A 20348-nucleotide genomic window follows, 5' to 3' on the forward strand; every position below is an offset into this window, starting at 1 on the left:
TTCACACGCGCGTGCGCGCAGTGACTTCGTTGCTCTCCGTTGCAGCCGACCACGCGTGCAGCAGGTTCTACCGGCTCCGAAATGGTTAGATCACGTGTCAAACGTACTCTTGAGGAGCAGGCAGCTTTCGATCAGAAGTGCAGCGAGGAGAATCGGGAACGAGCTCGTCTACGCCGGGCCAATGCTGCAGGTCGCACACAATAACAGGCTAGTGCAGCCGAGCGCAAGCAGGAACAACATACCGAGTTTAATGCACCGTCGAGATTAACCCACTCATACACCCCGGGGCCACAGGTTCTATTTTCGCTGGTTGACGCGCGGCGAAGTTAATGAATGCAGAGGTACGTACCACGGATTTCAAGGCACTCGAACGCATGAACTTCAACGTTAATTGTGGCGAAGTTACATGGTGCTGAGTCGGTGACTATTATTGTTACTGTCTGAAAAGAATAAAGATAAAGCGCGTGCACTATATGAGTCTTGTTTCATGATAATTGTTTGTGGGCTGTCATCCTGAATATTCCAGGCTGTGAGGCCTGTGTTGTGTATGAATTGAAGCAGTGTTTTGTGGAATCTGTTGTCATGTATCCAGCAGTCATAGCTGGTTGTCACACTGTAGCGGAGGCCGGCTTGCAGTAGGAGACGCGAGCGTTCCGATTTTAAATCAGTACATGTCCATATCAGGTGGTATGTATCTGCTTCCATCAAAGGAACGGAACAGTATGGACACGTAGCACCCAGTGGTAAACGCGACCAGTTCCACCTGGAGATAACAGCGGGTGTAAAGGCCACCCCGGCCCGAAGCCTCCTAAGCACAATTTCCTCCGCCCTAGTAAGGTGAAGGAGGAGGGAGCAGACACACGGTGGGATAATAGCGCGTGGTGGCCTGCCGTGCTTCGAGCGAGTTAAGGGGTTGAGGTGAGAGAGGAATATGCGGAAGATCAGGATTAGGAGGGCAGTGTGCCTGCTTGTCAGCAGCAATGTTGTGAGGGTTCGCTGAACGGCCTTGAATCCTGTGTACCTTGACGCAAGTAGCTGTTTCACTATTCATAGTGTGTATTGTTTCGCAGATTTCCATCGCCTTATCAACTTTCTTGAGTTTCTGAATAGCCACTAAATAATCAGTGAAGATATCTAGTTGCTTGATGGTAGGCAGCTTAGATGTCGCATCTTGCACAGCGTCGTGGATGGCTTGAAGTTCCATTACTAGAGCGCTGGCTTCCGTAGATAAATAGCGCTAGTGGCCGCTGTCGAAATTATGCGTAGTATTCAGGAATGAGGTCCTTCCGCCGTTTGGGAGAATGGCAGCATCCGTGTAGACTTTGCAGGTATTAGCGCATGATGCATCGACGATACCGTGTTCGTCAATAATACCTGTTGCATCGCTGCGTCGTAACTTCGTTGGCTTATTAGTTGTGTTGCTGGTGAATTCCCACGGAGGCATTGGATAGGGCTGATTGTCAATCCGAGAACAGCGTTGAAAATGAGCATGAAACGCAGCGACAGCCGGAATAAGTTGCTTTTTTAATTTCACGTGTTTTTTCACGATGCAAAATTAGCTCTGCAATTGTGTTCAGCTGGGCATGTTCCTGTAAGGTTGGTATCGGAGTGATGCGGGGCAGTGCCGTAATTGTGCGGATAGCATCGCGATTATTCGTCTCCAACTGTGCGAGCTTGGCCAAAGTCAGCCATTGAAATTGTGCCTGATATAAAATCCATGGCTGCAAGACTGCACGCACCAACCGTCGAGCTATGTCAGTACGAGCTCCAGCAGCTTTTTCTGCAATGATATGAATAAGGTGAAGTGTTTTTGTCGAACTCTGTCTGGTTTTACGGAGCCAGTGTGCACCACCGAACCAGTATGCTTACGACCACGTTTCCCATCAAACTATTCTAGACACACTTTTGACAGTTCAACTAGGAGGGCGAGTATGTCGATAAATCAGAAAGTGCTTGACACAAAGTTCCTTGTTCGTACGTTCCGAAATGGTCCTACTACCGACCATTACACATGCCGAGGCGTTCCCCAAGGCGGTGTTCTAAACCCTATTCCTTTCAACCTCGCCCTTCTTGGGCTGGCCCAGTCCCTACCGGAAACCGCGAGTGTCTCAATCTACGCCGACGGCACGTGCACCTGAACATCAGCGGTCACTCGCCTGCAGGTTCGCGCAAGGCTAGAGAAAGCAGCAACACAGGCATCTGAATATCCTAACACGCAAGGCCCGATCATTTCAACCTAAAATGTGCGTTAGTCGCTTTTACGCGAAAAGCGATGCCTCGTTATTCAGTATACATCAATGACCAGCGTATCTCCTACAAGAGAAGTCATCGTTTTTTTGCGTGTCATTCTTGACCAGGGCCTCTCTTGGAGTACTCAGGTTGCCCACTTGAAGAAGCTAACATGTATTGTTCACGTCTTTAAGTTTATCGACGTCAAAATGTGGGGATTTTCAGTGGGCTCCATGCTACAGTTATATAGAAGACTTTTTATTAGATTCCCACGCTATAACCCTCCCGTGCTTGCTAAAACATGCAAGTCAAAGTTTCGAGAAATTCAGAGCGTGCTAGAACAGACACTAAGTGTATGGCTAGGCCTTCCGCGGAGCGCCTCAGCAGCAGGAACTATTATAATTGCTCAAGACTATCGGATCACGACTTCCATTAGCACCGACACGCTTAGAGCCCATGTTCGTCATGTTTCACGGATGCAATCAAGCTCTCTGGCCAGCCTGCTAGAACGACTACCACAGGCGTCCTTCTCGAAAGAGGACAGCATCCATTGTGCTTCCCCGCCATTGGGCTTCACACCCTCAGCACGTTCAACCTCAGCTTTGTGGTGTTTGAAACAACCACAAGGGCGTTTTGCGGCTTCAGGGTAAGAAAGAAGACGGACCTACCTACCTTGGCTTTGAAGCAAGCAGCTCTGCATTGTTTGCACACTTTCAACTTTGAGTGAGTCCACATATATACGGATGGCTTTTCCACTCAGACGAGTTCCATGGCGCAGTGGTAATGCCATCACGATCACGAAGCATCCGATACAAGGCTGCTCACTTGTCAAAATAGAGCGGTTGGGAGCTTGTTGCCCTCCGCGGTGCCGTTGATAATATTACCAACCAACCGGCTAATCGGTGGGCGATATTCCGCGATTCGAAGGCGGCCTTACAATGTCTTCTGTCATCTGTTCGTCGCGGGCGCTGCGAACGACTCGTGTCGGAGATACGAGAAATGCACCATCGTATCATGGCGAAAGGACACGAGGTGGTGTTTCACTGGCTGCCTGAACGTTGGGGTATATCCGGCAACGACCTCGCTGGCGATGCTCCTAGGAAAGCACTCGAAGGAGCAACCCTTCCTTCTGTACCTTTACGGCGGACTGACGCAGGCCAACGCTTAAGCAAGCTAGCGCTCCGTATGACATTGCAGAAGTGGCACACACCTGAATTCACACAACATCGATTGCATTCCCTCTATCCATCTACGCAACTGCAGCTGGTACCAGGGCTTCCGCGTAATGAGGAAACCATGCTGTGCCACTTACGCTTCGGCGTCGCATTCACCAATGCATATACTTTTTGACCGGAATGGCTGATAGCGCCCAGTGCAAGCCTGCGGTGTCGAGGAAACTATAGAACATCTACTGTGCTACTGCCCATCATTTGAACCTTAAAGACGTTTCCTCTGTAGAGCGCTCAATCAGACAGATAGGGCCCCTTTCACCTTGTACAAGATCTTGGGACTATGACCTCGTATATTACAGCTACAAAAGGCCTTAAAAGTGCTGCTGCGATATATGAAAGCTACGGAATTTAGTCAGCGTCTGTGATTGGGATAGAGTGACCGAACGATATCTCCAGTGGACCTTCTCTTCTTCTTTTATTCTTTCCATCCTCTTTCCCTTTTCCCCAGTGTAGGGTAGCCAACAAGGCTGAGTCCAGGTTAACCTCACTACCTTTCATTTATCATTTGCTCTCTCTCGTAATCAGAAAACATAGAGGAAGGATCCAGTCATACTTGACGTTGAAGAAGTCATTTCAAAGGGGCGAAACGACTTCGCCGCCTCGTTGGCAGAAGCTGGGCGCGTAAACCCACGCACTTGGGACCAGAGTATGCAGGAGTATGCTGGGTTACTTGCAAGAGTATGCAAGGAACGACTCGCTCGCATCACTACGAAAATGAACGAGATTCTCCGGTGGGTTGAAAGAGTAGAAATATGCCGATCAGCTACATTTCTTGTGCACGAATATGTCAGAGCGCAAGAAGTAAATATGAATTTATTTTTGAGACAGTGTTTGCAAGCTCCGTGATTGGTACAAATACAGCTATCGTAAGACAAAATCGGGAACCTCGCCTTCGCGTAGCAAACCGGCCTGCTAGGATGCCAGCCGTCGTATACTGAGAAAGCATTGAAAGAGGACGGCATAGCAGTAAGAGATATCGATGACATTCAAGAAGCTTTCCGAGCCTGCTTTCCGCACTTGTATGATGCGCATGATGCCTTGCTAAATGGCCAGGTTGCTGGCACACACTCAGCTTTCTGTGGCAGTTGCTATCACTGGTCCTCGAATACGGTCCCCGCATTCTGGAATCACTGGTCCCCGAATTCGTTTCGCTTGACCAAGGAAAAAACATTTGGCGCAGTAAAGCTTGGGTTCCTTTATTAAGTTTTGCGCTTATTTGGTGTGCCAGGACAGCATATATATCGGAGATTCACTGAAATAGTTTACCATTCTTTACCATTATTAGTTTACCTAGCTGTTTGTCTGTGAACAGCGAATTCACCAGAAGCTTTCTTGTTAAGAAAGGAGTGAGGCAGGGCTAAGCCTTTTAACCAGATTTATTAATTTTGTATTTAGGACCACTTCTTAGGAAAATGGCTTACTGTTGAGCAAGAGAGGTTTTCAAATACGACGAACCGATATGCCCAAATCAACGCAATCGCAGACAACATTTCGGTACTTCTTTGTAACAATTAGAGCTATCGTACGTTCCTTGATGTGCTTAATGTGCACTCAAAACTATCAGGTGACCAAATAAACACCGGCAAAAACACAACATTACCGTTTCGTTCGTTTGAGTAAACTGTTTCCAGGTCATATCTAGTATGTTGAGGCCGCTATGTTACTGGGCATTCTTTTCGAAAAGGTGGATGTATCAGAAAGTCGTGGAAAGAGGTACAGAGGAAATCTACCCTAGTCATACAGAAAGTAACACAGTTTATCCTTTTCCTAACGGGGAGAGCTATTGCGATCAAGACAAAGTGTCTGCTTATACCTCCCTATAGCACTCGTTGCACTGATTCTTCGCCGTGTTGCCGTACACCTCGCCACTGTTCTGGACAGCTTATTTGGGGGAATGAAATCCGCAAAGGGATAAGTTGTTGCATAGCTCCCTACGAGCCATATTGGGCTTGTTCTCCCAAATGTATAAAAGTTTACTGCCGCAATTACTGTCAAAGCAACGCAGAAACTCTTCATCGATCCTTATTACCCTCGTAACCGGCTGTTAAAGTATTGGCGTAGCATTCGGTAATTGACTTTCACAGAGACTCGGTGCTCAGGACCTCAAGATGAAAGACCGCTGATTAATAGAGTCGTTATAGTGGCCTCAAAAGAACAGTGCAAGAACATTTCAGGCGACAAACTTCTCAGATCGACCGGTGATATTTCCATGTGAGACTTTGAACGAAAACATGTCTTGCTGCAAAAAACCCAATTTTATTTAACGTCTTTAGCAACAGGGGTCCCGACACATGGTGCACTCTAAGTGCTTGAATAAAATTAACGCTATCATGCGTCTGTGCGACCTTGGTCGACAAGTCATACAGCTAGTCTTTTTATGAGGCCACCCACGCTGTAGAATTGCTAGCCCTGTTAACGCCGCCGTCAATTACCGCGACGTCTTTTGCGCTTCGGTTTCCGTTCGCCACTCCCACGCCAACTGGAAGGTTTTATATCGATGGCAAAAGACGCCGGGGTCATTTGCACGTCATCTTCCTATTCAAGAGAAATTTTGAGAAATGAAAGAGTTTTTTCCATGGAGCACAGCCGTCCGGTTGCCGAATGTAAACAGCAAAGACGCAATTTAGACGTGTTGTCTCTATGTGCGATTACATCATCGTTACGTAGTAATCGTGCCGTGGTGTTGTGACTGGTGAGTACGAAAATTGCAGTGCATATGTCCATATGTTTGCGCACTGCTGTGACAGCGACGTGAAAAGCATTTGAGCTGAAAAGTACCGACGAAACGGCCCGTTGTTTCTGTGGTAGCGATTCGCCGACTTGCGCCTAAAGCTGCCGATCGTGTCAAGGCGACTGTTGTCGACAGAGCAGATTGCATGTGGCCGAGCTGTTCAATTGGGCTGAGGTCGGCGTAAGTTAACGCATCATTCACATTTACCATACAGTATGCATCCGTCACTATCTGCCCGTAGAAGCAGCTGCAATGCTCGAATTGTCGAATACAGCACGCAGCGGCGTGCTGAGGGTTCATGCACTGGCGCTCAGTATCGGAAACTCGTCTTGCTGAAATTGTCACTTTCGCGTAAACGCAGTGCACGTAAGTATCGCATTGCACATCTGTCGGATGTCGGAAACGTGGGATTCTTTCTTCCAACCCGCAAACTCAATATTTACTCGTGCAATGTTTCTGTAAGAGATTATCTACCCTCTACACTACGCACACAGTGGCCTAAATGTTGTTATACACTGTTCTTGCACTGGCATTTCAACATATTTGTTTTATCACATAGATATGGCTGAATTAAGGCTAGCGAAGGCACTTGGAAAAGGCTAATAGGTGTACCACGGTGCTGAAAGGAAGCGTTGGAAAGTAAATTACATGGCACAACAATTGAGAACGCAGGAGAGTTATTACCTGCGACATGTGTCTTGTCTTTTGTTGTCTATTTGTCTTTATCGAGTGCTAACTTTACAGCACTGCTTTTTTTAAGAACGGACACAAGGGCGCTAGACCGTAAATGTTTTCTAAAGATTTTAATTGCAATTCTGGAATGGGCCCTCCCATTACAGTTCCACTGGTTATCCTGCTTCACAGAGTGGAAGGGCACTAAACGTTTCTCCCGTTCTCGCAGCATGGTGCGCTTATCGTGGTGTTCTTCCGCGGCGCACAAGAACACCTTACTGTTGGTATATTTCTGCGCTACGCGAACACTGAGGTCCACGCAAGCGGATCACACAGCACGATGACGTGCAGGAAAATGGTTAAAAATTATATAGCTTTTTTCTGTGTGCGCTTCACTACATAGCTTAGGAACAAGCCGACAAAACGAACGTGTCTCCCTCTTTCTACAGTACGAATTGAAACAAAGACAAGGAGGTGTTATGTTTCTACGTTTTAATAGTTTCCGAAACTTTGGGTCTATTCAAGAACTATATCCAAGAAATAACTGCAGTGGCCTTGAATAATTCTAAAAGTCACGTGTCACAAAGCAAACTGCAAGGCGCACTTGTGCGATTGACGTCGGCTTAAACCCCACTGGCTGGTACCCACTGGTTGGGAGCGTGGTGCCCTCGAGGTGAAGGGCACAGGGCCTTTGGTTACAAATTGCACATCTTTTCGGGGCAAGATGTGGTGTATTGTCGTGTAGACGCGATATATAGATATTTCCTAGTCTGTGGTCTCCAATGCACACCCGAAAAGTTGGAGCTTCTCGTCCTGTGAGCAGCACACGAGGAAGACCACTGAACTATATCAAACCCGATCCTAGCGTCTAGCTCAACGGAACCTAGATCCCTACAGTCGACTCTCTTCGCGTACTCGGAATTCACATCCACAAGGACAGATCAGGGGCGGCCACTCTCCCGAGTCTCCAACGCACACTGTCAGAAGTTACGCACCTGGTCAATGGGATCACAAACCAATGAAGCGGACTCAAGGAGCACGACACACTAAGCATAATTCAAGTTCTCCTAACTAGCCGTAACACCTACGGAACTCCCTACTTGACGCTCAAGTAGGCAGAAATAAAAAAAGGTCAATGTTGTCATTCAGAAGGCAATCAACGTAGCCTGAACCCTCCCACCCATGGCATCAATGGAAAAATTCCTCAAGCTCGCCGTCCACAATACGTGGGAAGAGCTTGTCGAGGCTCATAAGATAAGCCAACTATAGCGGCTCAAGCTCACACTCACCAGACGTCCACTTTTGCGTTGCCTCAACTACAGTGAAAGCTTCATTGCAGACACAGACCAGAAAGCAAGAATCCCACCTGCAATCCGGGACTCTATCAGCGTTGCAAGTATACCGTGCAATATGCATCCACTTACCATGAGGAGCGTCAGGAAAGCACAATACGCGCACTCAGCAATAAATACGGGACCGGCCCTGATACGGGGTACACTGATACGGCCCGCTATAGCGTCACGGATCACCGAGGCAAAGAACTTGCAGCTGTCACCATCCGAGCAAGAGCCCACGAGAGTGCAGAGCAAACGGCAATCGCTCTGGCAATGACAACTTGCCCTGAAGTAGCTGTAATCCTAAGAGACTCGCAAGCAGCGGCTTGCAACTATCAGAAATGACGCATATGAGAAACTGCACTCAAAATACTTTGAAATCACATCGCACGCCACTCGCTCCCTGACACCCACATCAACTCGGTTCCAGGCCATCAGGGCATGACAGGAAATGAGGCGGCACACGCCGCTGCCCGCGAGCATACCAGCCAGGCTGTCCTGCCATCCCACACTAGCCCACACTAGGCCGGACACCAACGTTGATGACATCGCCCTAAAGTACTCGGAGCTTCTGCAACACCACCGTCTCAGCAGACGAACGTACGCTACACCGCGCAACAATTTGAGCACACAGGAAGAAGTCATCCCGCGCATATATATATATATATATATATATATATATATATATATATATATATATCCATTGTAAGGAAGATAACCAACGTGCGGACAGAGTCAGCAGCATCGGCTGCATCAAGTGCGCGGCAGAGGCTCGAGCTCGGGAACTGCTCAGTGCACGATTTAATTCCTAGTTCTTTCATCGTGCTCCCACGCCGTTATTCTAGGATGGGATTTTCTCGCACGCCACAATGCCATCATCACTTGCGCTCGGGCTGAGATTGAACTTTTCCGCCTTGGTGACGTTGCCTCCGTCGATGCTCATCCTGCCGTTAAAATTGCCGTAAAAGAAGACACCTGTATTCCCCCGTGCTCTTCAGCATTCGTACCAGTCTTCTGTAGTACCATATCCGACGGGACGGTCTTCTTCATGCCCTCTCATCACTTTGTTACCCGAAAGGCGCTTCCTTTGCACTTTGCAGCTCTTGATTTTGCCGCCGGTGTTAGCACGATGCCCATTTACAATCATCTTTCATCGCCGCTATTAGAGCTCCGCCACGAATGCCTTGGTTACGTCGAGTCAGTCGATTCAATACGGATTGTCTCCGTCCTCGACGAAGTGCCTTTTACTGCCATCCATGAACTCAGTGCCCTCTCCGTACCCGATTCAACGTGGACTGGTGTGTTCAGCCCGTTCATCGCCGAAGGTCTGACCCATTCGCAGCGATCTCAACTTCTCGCAGTCCTTCAGCACTTCCGCCGTTCTTTCGACGTTGCGCACAACATCTCTTGGCCGTGCATCGACGGTCGAGCATTACATCGACACTGGCTCTCACTCACCGCTGCGACAAACAGCATATCGCGTGTCCGCTACGGACCGTCGCGTCATTGCAGACCAGATCGATGACATGCTCCGTCGAGACGTCATTCAACCTTCCCAAAGCCCATGGGCCTCTCCCGTGATCCTCGTCACAAAAAAGGACGGTTCCATCCGCTTCTGTGTTGATTTTAGACGGTTGAACAAGATCACGCTGAAGGACGTCTACCCATTACCACGCATCAATGATGCTCTGGATTGTTTGCAGGGAGCCTAGTTCCTTTCTTCGCTGGATTTGCAGTCAGGCTACTGGCAGGTTCCGATGGCAGAGGCCGATCGCCCAAAAACTGCCTTTGTTACACCAGACGGCTTGTATGAATTCACCGTCATGCCTTTCGGACTTTGCAATTCACCTGCTACGTTCGAAAGAATGATGGATAATGTTCTGCGTGGCCTCAAATGGAAAATCTGTCTTTGTTATCTTGACGACATTGTGGTGTTCGCCCCTGATTTTGCAGCGCACCTGCTCCGCCTCGCGCACATACTCACTTGCTTGACCAACGCCGGGTTGCAACTTAACCTGAAGTAGTGTCGATTTGCTGCTCGTCAGCTCGCAATTTTAGGCCATGTCGTGTCAAAGGAGGGCATTCGCCCGGATCCCGAGAAGCTACGTGCTGTTACTGCGTTCCCAAAACCTACCACTATGAAAGAGCTACGCCGTTCTATCGGCCTCTGCTCTTCTGGCGATTCGTTTGAAACTTTGGTTCAATTTTATCGCCTCTCACGCAGCTCCTTCATGGCGCTAGAGATCTCTCATCATGGTCTCCAGCGTGTGACGCCGCCTTCACAACCTTGCGCCGTCTTCTCACGGCGCCACCCATCCTTCGCCATTTTGACACTCAAGCGCCAACCGAAATCCATACTGATGCAAGCGGTGTAGGCATTGGCGCTGTGTTGGCACAGCGTCAAGCTGGCCACACAGAATACGTCGTGGTATACGGGAGTCGCACGTTAACCAAGGCGGAGACCAATTACAGCGTTACAGAAAAGGAGTGTTGGCCATTGTGTGGGCGCTTGGTAAGTTTCGCCCATATTTATACGGCCGATCGTTTGACGTAGTGACCGACCACCACGCACTATTTTCGCTGTCGACGCTCAAAGATCCATCGCGCCGCCTTGCCCGCTGGGCAAGGCGGCCCGATGGATGGAATCCAAGAATATGACATCCGCACCGTTTACAGTTCCGGGTGAAAGCACTCCGACGCTAACGCGCTATCCCGATCGCCGCCTCCCCCGAAGGCCAGTCAGGACTCGTACTGCGAGTGCACATTATCCTCTCTGGACGCTGACACTATCGCTGCTGCACAGCGTAATGATTCCTGGCCTGCATCTCTGCTCGACCTTCTCTCGGATACGTCGAAAGCTCCGGCGTCACATACGTTTCGGCGTCAAGTTCCTCATTTTGCGATTCGAGACCAGTTACCATATCGACGCAACTATGCCCCAGAGGGACGCACCTTGCGATCAGAGCTCTGCTCCTCGTTCGACGTCGACCCTCAGTATGGCCACGCGGGAGTCTTCAAGACCTACGAAAGACTTCGACACCGCTATTACTGGCGGGGAATGTATAATTTCGTTCGAAAGTTCGTCCGCTCTTGTCATGAGCGCCAACGCCGCAAAGCGCCACCGCACAACTCTGCCGGGGAACACCAGCCTTTACAATGCCCTCCCGACCCTTTGATCGCGTGGGCATAGACCTCTACGGGTCACTTCCGTTGGCTCCTACCGGCAACAGGTGGATAATCGTTGCGGTGGACGACTTAACCCGTTATGCGGAGGCTGCTGCTCTACCAAATGCTACAGCGCAGGAGGTCGCCAGTTTAATACTTCGCCGTTTTCTCCTTCGTCATGGAGGTCCACGTGAACTTTTAAGCGACCGAGGCCGCGTCTCCTTATATGAAGTCATCGAACGACTGCTTGCCTAATGCGCTATTGTTAATCGTAAATGCACTGCTTATCACCCACAGACAAACCACGGAACGCTTTAATCGAACTCTTGGTGACGTGCTCGCCATGTATGTCTTACCTGATCACTCTAATTGGGACCTAGTTCTTCCGTTTGTCACCTACGCCTACAACACCGCGACTTAAGCCACTACCGGATTCTCACCCTTTTACCTTCTTTACGGCCGTCATCCTTCGCACACAATTGACACCATTCTGCCCTACCGGCCGGACCCATCCGAATGCCTGCCGATCGCGGAAGCCGCCAGACACGCCGAGGAATGCCGCTAGCTTGCCCGCCGATTCACCTCGGACGACCACAACCGCCAAAAAACCCTTCACGATGACCAGAACTCTACTCCCACTTTTCTCCCGGGCGCTCTCGTCTAGTTGTTAGTGCCACTACGCACGCCTGGGCTCGCTTCAAAACTCCATCCGAAGTACGACGCGCCATACCGCGTTCTCGAGAGAACATCATCCGTTAATTACGTGGTTGAGCCGCTAACGCCGCCGTCCGACACTCGACGTCGTAACCGCGAAGTCGTTCACGTTCAGCGTCTCAAGCCGTGTCACCATTCTACCGTCCTTCCAGAAAACTAAGCCGCCATGATGGCTCCTTTATCGCCGCGGGGCCATTGTAAGGAAGATAACTAACGTGCGGACAGAGTCAGCAGCATTGGCAGTATCAAGCGCGCGGCAGAGGCTCGAGCTCGAGAACTGCTAGGTGCATGCTGGAACCGACGGTCGCTACGTACCCCAATAAATCTCCTTTATAATATCTGCTTTTTCATACACTTTAATTTCCATTAATTTATCGTTTCTTCATTTTCATTTATTAAGCACAAATAATCTCCCCTATGTTGTCATTGGTGTCAGTGTTTGTTTGCTGCTTATGATATAACTAATAAAAATCGGGTGCCTCTGCTAACCCCCTTTCTTCTCGTTTATGAGATAACGACGGTCTCGAATCCGGCTACATTGATGCCTTCTGGTAGCATATGCGGGTTTATTGACCAGTTGCCTTCACCCAAAAAGATCACGTTCTCGTGACGCCTGCCGCAAGAAGGACGTTCCACGTCCGCCGCCAAGGTCTGTGAGTGGTGGCGCTGGCTGAAACTCCCAAGGTTCTACTAGAACACATAAATACCCAAGAAAGTGGATGGGGAAACAGCGCCGCGGTAGCTCAATTGGTAGAGCATCGCACGCGAAATGCGAAGGTTGTGGGTGCGCTTCCCACCTGCGGCATGTTGTTTTTTCATCCACATTAATTTCAATTAAATTATCGTTTCATTATTCCATTTATTAAGCACAAGTAATTTCCCCTATGTTGTCCTTGGTGTCAGTGTTTGTTGGCTTCTTATGATGTGACTAATATATATATATATATATATATATATATATATATATATATATATATATATATATATATATATATATGTATATATATATAACCAAACACAGACCAAAGACTAACGGTAGTGATACTGTGGTGGGCTAGGGAAAGAGCGCTGAACATAAAAAACCATTACAACTGAATTCTATGTTTAATCTTGTGGCATGTTACACCGGAATGTTGACCTCGTACACAATTAACGCAGGTTTTGTTTGTTCTAATATTTCTCCTTAATTAGAAAAGACCTATTATACTTAATGGCACCTGTTCCCGTAGCTCTTCTTGCAAAGTGATAGTTCGTATACTGACCTACACTTCCATTACTACAATTTTTCGAGCACTTTTTTCGACGCAGTGAGCAGTCTGTCACAGATTTGTTGCAGACGGCTCGCTATGTCTAGAACGTCTAGGTGATATGCCTAGAACGTGTGGGTGATATTACACGTAATGTAGAGTCTCAGACGCAAAGCAGTGGATAGGTTTAAGCTGTAAGGCCATTTAAAAAACTGCTCCCTTTTTGCAGTGGCGTGGGCTCCGCTTTCTATCACACATTGCGGTGCCATATGTGGTCATATCCTATTAGAAAGCTTGTTTAGAGCGTTAAATTATTTGCTCAAGGCATAACATTCCAAGTTGCACCGTGCAAATGTATCAGTTAAAGTTGTGGAGCCTTGCTCTCCAACATCGAAATAGACGTGAATAAAGGCATGCACAAATCTAGAAAACTAACACTAGTTTGGTAAACGCGGAAAGAACTTCCAAGATCTTATCTTTGCAGGACAGAACTGCTTGTATTTTTTTTTTTGATTGAGCAGCGCAGTTAGCATTGTTCAGGCACATTCATTGAGATGACAAGAGGGTGGAAACACACGAACGATAACTTTTTTAAAGGCATTCTTATAAAGAGGCAGACATATTTGCACGCATGCGTGCCCCAATAACACGCGAAGTAAAGACTCCGTGAACGCGCTAGATCACTTTGAGAAAATACATATGCTTTCTTGAGAAAGCAAGCGAAGACATGCCCACACATTTGTTGCTTCAAAATTGGGCCTTATAAGTTCATCTGTGCATCTCGGCATGAGGAAGCATTCCTGAAGCGACTGACGGACGCGCGTGTCACCACCCAAAGTCAGCGAAGAGCCATCACATTTTTTTGACAATGTTGGTCTGCTATCCTCATTTTCTTACTACACTGCATCCCGTCTGACCTCAAAAGGGTGTTTAACTGGGCTATCTGGTTCATTCTTCTAGGATTGTAGCAGCAGGACTTAATAAACAAGGACACAGAAGGAACGACTAGAAGAGGACGCAGCTGCATGGCCAGCTGATTTTTCTTCATTTACTTGTTATATATTATACAGTCCCATATTTGCTCTAAGAGAATTACAGAGGGGGGAATCATACAAAGGTAAAATAGTGGTAATTAAAGTTACATAACAAAAAACACAGTGACGAATATTGCAGTGCAGGCAGCATAGCTGTCTCCACAGCATAAAGCAAAAACAAAGGACTATATGTACATGTACGCATATATACACATGCATGGGCATACATAAATATATAAACGCATATACGCACATATACACTGTCACAAGTATATATTGTAGGTCGGCCAGCGCAAAAGAAAAAGACGCGAATGTGAAGACTCTGTGAAGACCTTAAAACCCCCGCTCTTATTTAGTTCTTTTCTTTTTCTTTTGCCAACCTCAACCTGAACAAAATTTTAGGCGGCCGTTAAGTAGGCTAAAAAATGCAGGGTACCCCGCGTCGACGCCGTGCAGCAAAAGCTGAAGACCTCGTCGCGAAGAATAAAAGAAATCAAGAAAGCAAAAGCGGACCTGAAGCTGCGAATGCAAAAGAAACAATTGTGCACAGATTTCATATGTGCATGGACTGACCCACAATCTCATCAAGTTTGGTAAAAGACACGGTGTCCGAGTAGTGTGCTTAGCGCGGAATAAGGTAAAACGTATGTGCGCACGAGTGAACCAGGAAGAAAAGAAACCTCAATGCCAGATCGAGCAACTGTACAGATACTGCAATTGCGTCAAAGGAGTAGTGTACAACATCCCCCTGCCCTATGGAAAACAATACATAGGGCAAACAGGAAGATGTCTTAATTATCCCACAAGAGAGCGCGGATAATCACTTTAATGGACCCCTAGCAGTAATCTGGTCTTCCACTGCAAATGTGGCCAAAAGAACAAGAAGGGTCGCGATAGTAAAGTAAGCATGGGCACTCCCAAATTTCATGAAGTCCAAGTCCTGAAAGGAACGACGATTGGCTAACTCGGCAGATTCTTGCGGCAGTTGAGATAAGTAAACCAGGAGTGGCAATGGCTAAGCACATCGTCAATGGCCTTGACAAGAAAGGAAGTTACTTCTTTAAGACAGTCTCAGATGGATAACAAAGCAGATATGGCGAGGAAATGCATCAGAGCGGGAGTTTCAATAAAGAAATCAGTTGACAGTGCATCCTCATTTAGTCGTGCCTTCTGTGAGCCGTCCGACATAATAGGACATTCAGGTTTATCACTTTTAGGTTTTGCGCAATTTTATAAATATCTTTTAGCAGACACCAACATTCTTGTTCTGGAGCTAGCTTATTCGACGAGGTGGACATTACTAGCCCGAGAAATCGAAACGCATGTTGAAGTGTTTAGCGAAAATTCCCCTATTACCATCGCGTTTCATTGCATTTGGACCGATGTTGGAATTTATGAAACGCAGCCGGTGCGTTTGCAATACGCATCCCCTTGAAATACAAATATTATAGTGACCCTTTTCGAGATACTATTTCGAAGAGTGTAGGACGAAATGCAAGGCGTTACAGTTATTTGTGCTTCAATGCATAAAATTGTGTTTTGCAGAAAGTACGGGGACCGACAGTGCATTTTTTACGGCGAGGTTGATGTCGCATATCTCCAAACTTGTGCCATTCTGGAAATTAATTCCAAGTGGGTGCGCCTGACAAACTCACCGGCTGCAATCAATTAATTTCAGTATAAGCCATAAAGTGTATAATTGAGAAATGAATTAGCAAATATATTGTCAATCATCAGGGTATGTTTCAATATTGTTAATCTACATTTTCAAATAATCTAATTTAAGGCTCGTCTCTCTAAACAATCCAGCTCCCGGAACAGAATTGTGTTATTTGCAATAAGCTATTGCTTAAACACTAGTAAAACTTAAAAATCCTCCCCCCGTATATCACAGACGAGGTTTATAGGTTCATAGCTAACATTGTTAATTGTGAACAGCGTTGGTTCTTGATCCGCAGGCAGGCGAGCTGTCGGGCTCCTCCGGCGTGCTGGAGGTAGGTGGCGACGTCAAGATTATCTTCGTCGGTGCGTACAGCAGCATGGCGTCGAGAGTTGTCGTCTGATTTCTACCTTAAACCAGCTTGAACGGCGTGATTTGTGTTGTTTCTTGCACCATCGAGTTGTAAGCGAAGGCTACATACGGCAGGACAGCATCCCAGACCTTCAGCTCCACGTCGACGTACATTGCTAGCATGTCGGCGAGGGTCTTGGTCAGGTACTCCGTCGGACCATTCGTCTGCTGCCGGTAGGCAGTTGTCCTCCTGTGGCTTCTCTGGCTGTATTGCAGAATGGCTTCGGTTAGCTCGGCTGGAAAGGCTGTTCCTCTGTCGGTGATCAGTACTTCTGGGGCACCATGTCGCTGCAGGATGTTCTCGACGAAAAATTTTGCCACTTAGTGCTGCGAACTTTAGGTTTCCGCGAAGCGGGTGAAGTAGGCCGTCGCCATGACGATCCACTTGTTTCCGGCTGTTGATGTTGGAAACGCTCCCAACAAAACCATTCCGATCTGCTGAAAAGGTCGGCAAGGAGGCTTGATCGGCTGTAGTAATCCCGCTGGCCTTGTCTGTGGTGTCTTGCGTCGGTAATAGTCTCTGCATGTATTTACGTAACGGGGAAAGTCGGTGGTGAGGCGTGGCCAGTAATACCTTTCCTGTATCTTCGATAGCGTTCGGGAGAAGCCGAGGAGCACAGCGGTCAGATCTTCATGGAGGGCGTGCAGTACTTCTGGACGCAGCGCCGACTGAACAAGGTAGTTGGTGGACACTGGTGAGAAGTTCTTGTTCAAGAGAAGGTTGTTTTGAATAGTGAAGGAATACAATCCGCCCTTATGTGACCCATGGTCATGTGACCCAGGGTCGTGTGCCCTTCTAAATATTCGACACGGCATTTTAGCTGCGGGTCTACTCGTTGCTGTTCAATGAAGTCTTCGGCGCCTATTATTCTAAGGAGGGTTCCTTAATCCTCGTCGTCCTGCGGCGGCGGGCCGATGGGCGCGTGATTGGCAATCGTCATCATGGTGTTTTTGTCGGACTTGTTAATTTTGCTATAGCCGAAATAATGGCGAGGCATTCCTTTTAGGTCGTAGAATTATAGCCTTCCGCTTTTGAGAAACACGGCCTAGCGTAAGCTATCCCGCGTTCAAAGGCGTCTTTCCTTTGGACTAGGATGGCGCCGAGGCCAAGGCTACTGGCGTCAGTGTGGATTTCAGTATCGGCGTGCTTGTCGAATAGCGCAAGTACAAGCGATAACTGCATGTGTCTTTTGATTTCTCGAAATGCGTCGGCCTGTGGCGTTTCCAACTTGAACTCGACATCGCATTTGGTTAGATATGTTAGCGGCTCATAAATACCTTAAAAGTCCTTGACAAAGCGCCTGTAGTAGGAATGCATGCCAAGGAATCTACGCATTGCCGCATTGTCGATGGGCTGCGGGAACTTTGCCATGGCAGCAGTTTTCTGCGGGTCGATGTTGACACTAGATTTGCCGATGACCTCGCCTAGGAACAGAAGCTCATTGTAAGCGAAGCGGCACTTTTCCGGCTTCCGAGTGAGCCCTGATGACTGCATAGCTTCTGGTACTGTCGCACGCCGCCTAAGGAGATCGTCAAAGTTTACGGCGAAGACGGCGACGTCAAGACAGGTCTGTCACTTCAATGCTGCTAAAACCATGCCCATCACGCGCTGTAACATTGCAGCTCATAGAGGCCGTCTGGCGTGTTTAAGGCAGTCTCTTCTCGATCTCTTTCGTCGACTTCTATTTGTCAGCAAATAGACTTGATGTCCATTGACTAGAAATATATAGCGCTGACAAGCTGATCTAGTGCGTCGTCTGTCCGGGGAAGGGGTGTACATCCTTCATCGTGACCTTGTTCAGTCGACTATTATCGACGCAGAAATGTAGGGTTCCCTCATTTTCTTCACCAGCACTACAGGAAATGCCCACGGGCTTTTCCAACGCTGGATTATGTAGTCGTGGAAAATGTCGTCGATATCTTGCTGAACAGTTTCACGTTCTCGCGTTGAAACTCGATAAGGGCTCTGGCGAAGTGGGCAAGCGCAGCCTTCAGTTATTATGCGATGATTTGCAACTGTTGTTGAAAAGCAGTCCTTGAAAACCAGTCGCATCGTCGGAGAAGACTTCTGAGCTGTTGCTGTTTACTCAGGGGGAGACTTGGATTTTTGTCGAAGTATGGTTCGAGAACAGTGGTTGTCGGGGCAGATGCGGCAGATTCCGAGGGGACAAACGCATTGCTGTTTTCCACAATTTCCTTGCAGTACGTGATCGTTTAAGTTTGTTAGCAACACTTTCGCTTTCCCTCCGTGCAGTTGACGCACATGTCACGGTCGAGCAGATGACGTTGGTCGCCCTCCATGACGCCGTATACGTCTGCGGGTGTTTCCCGGTTGACGGAACTGACAACGCTCAAGCGAGCCGCTATGCTGGCTTGGTCCTCAAGTAGATTCAAGGCCCGCTCCCTTCAAGCCCCTCCGTCGCTACCGCTTGGCCTGTGGACAGCGTTATCGACTTCGACCTCAGGGCGATGATGGCGCCGTGTTGGTTCAGGCAGTCCATGCCGAGAAATACGTCTCGCAGGCGCTGTCGAATGACAACGAGTGTTGCAGGGTAGGTCCGCTCATGAACTGTTAGTCTTGTCGTGCAGATTCCCGTCGGCGTTATAAGGTGCCCGCCAGCAGTCCGAATTTCAGGGCCCTCTCATGCAGTGTTGAATTTCTTCAATTCGGCAGCGAATAGTTCACTGATGACGGAGTAGTCGGCTCCTGTGTTTACTAAGGTGCTGACTGCGTGACCATCGAGAAGCACGTCGAGGTGAGTTATTTTTTGTCTTGCCTTGCCGTTAAATCCTGAAGTCAGACCGCGGCTGCGTCGTGTTGACGTGTGGCTGGTACGTCGCGTCGTCTGCTCTTTGGCCGCTGCATTCTTTGCTTCCTGGCTTCGCGGGAATGGCGGCGCGTCGCTGTTATGTCGTCGAGATTGATTCTTCGGCGTATTCGTCGGCGGCGAAGGACCTTCGTCACTTTTGAGGACAGCAACCGCCCGTCCAACGGTTGGTGCTTTTAGTTTTTCGGATATCCGCTGAGGGACCCGATCCGGGTTGGGCCAGTGTATCGACGGTGCTTCGGCGACAGGTAGCGGCCTGGTGACAGCGAACGGGACGCTCGCCGAGGGCTTCACTAAGTAGCGGAGAGGTAGTCGGTGATATCATGAGAGCGTTTACCTTTCTGCGGGCGCGGAGCGTTGAAGGCGAACCCTCGTAGTTCCATTTCACGGTATTGGCATCGCAGTAGACATGTCCGGCTTCCCCGCTGTGATAGCAGAACGGTCGGTGGTTGAGGGTGCACCAAATAGCCTTCGTCCTCATGTGGCTGCGCTGGGTGATGGGTGGGCGAGCTGGCGCCAGTGGCGAACGGCGGAGCTCTGTCGTTAAAGCGCCCTGGCGCAGGCGCGGAAGGGTAACGTGACGGTGGGCTACAGCAGCATACGTCATCCTTTCCGGCTAAGGCTGAGGCGATTGAGGTACTCGAAGTGATTGTAGGAGCTCTTCTTGTACGACGTCGGCAATCGAAGCCTCTTGAAGTTGTGATGAAGGGAACAGCTTCTGAAGCTCCAACCGCATGGCCGCCCTGATAGTGTCACGCAGATCGTCAGTGGCCCGTGCTTGAACTCCGGCGTAGTTTGTTGCGTTCTCACGGCTGCTGGAATGCTGTTAACGCATTTCAAATGTCTTCTCATTGCTGGTGGCCTTGCGAAGAAACTCGTCGACGGTCTTAAGTGGGCTTCATATCAAGCAAGCAAAAACTTCCTCCTTCACACCACGCATGAGCAGGCGGACTTTCTTCCCCTCAGACATTTCCGGGTCGGCGTGGCGGAGTAGGCGGCTCATCTTCTACGTGAAGATCGCGGTGGTCTCATTAAGCAGCTGAGCTCGGGTTTTTAGCAGCGATTGGACTCACTGTCTCCGAACTACGCTT

The sequence above is a fragment of the Dermacentor variabilis genome, chromosome 6 (genome assembly GCF_050947875.1).
Source record: "Dermacentor variabilis isolate Ectoservices chromosome 6, ASM5094787v1, whole genome shotgun sequence".
In the NCBI taxonomy this organism is placed as follows: Eukaryota; Metazoa; Arthropoda; class Arachnida; order Ixodida; family Ixodidae; genus Dermacentor; species Dermacentor variabilis.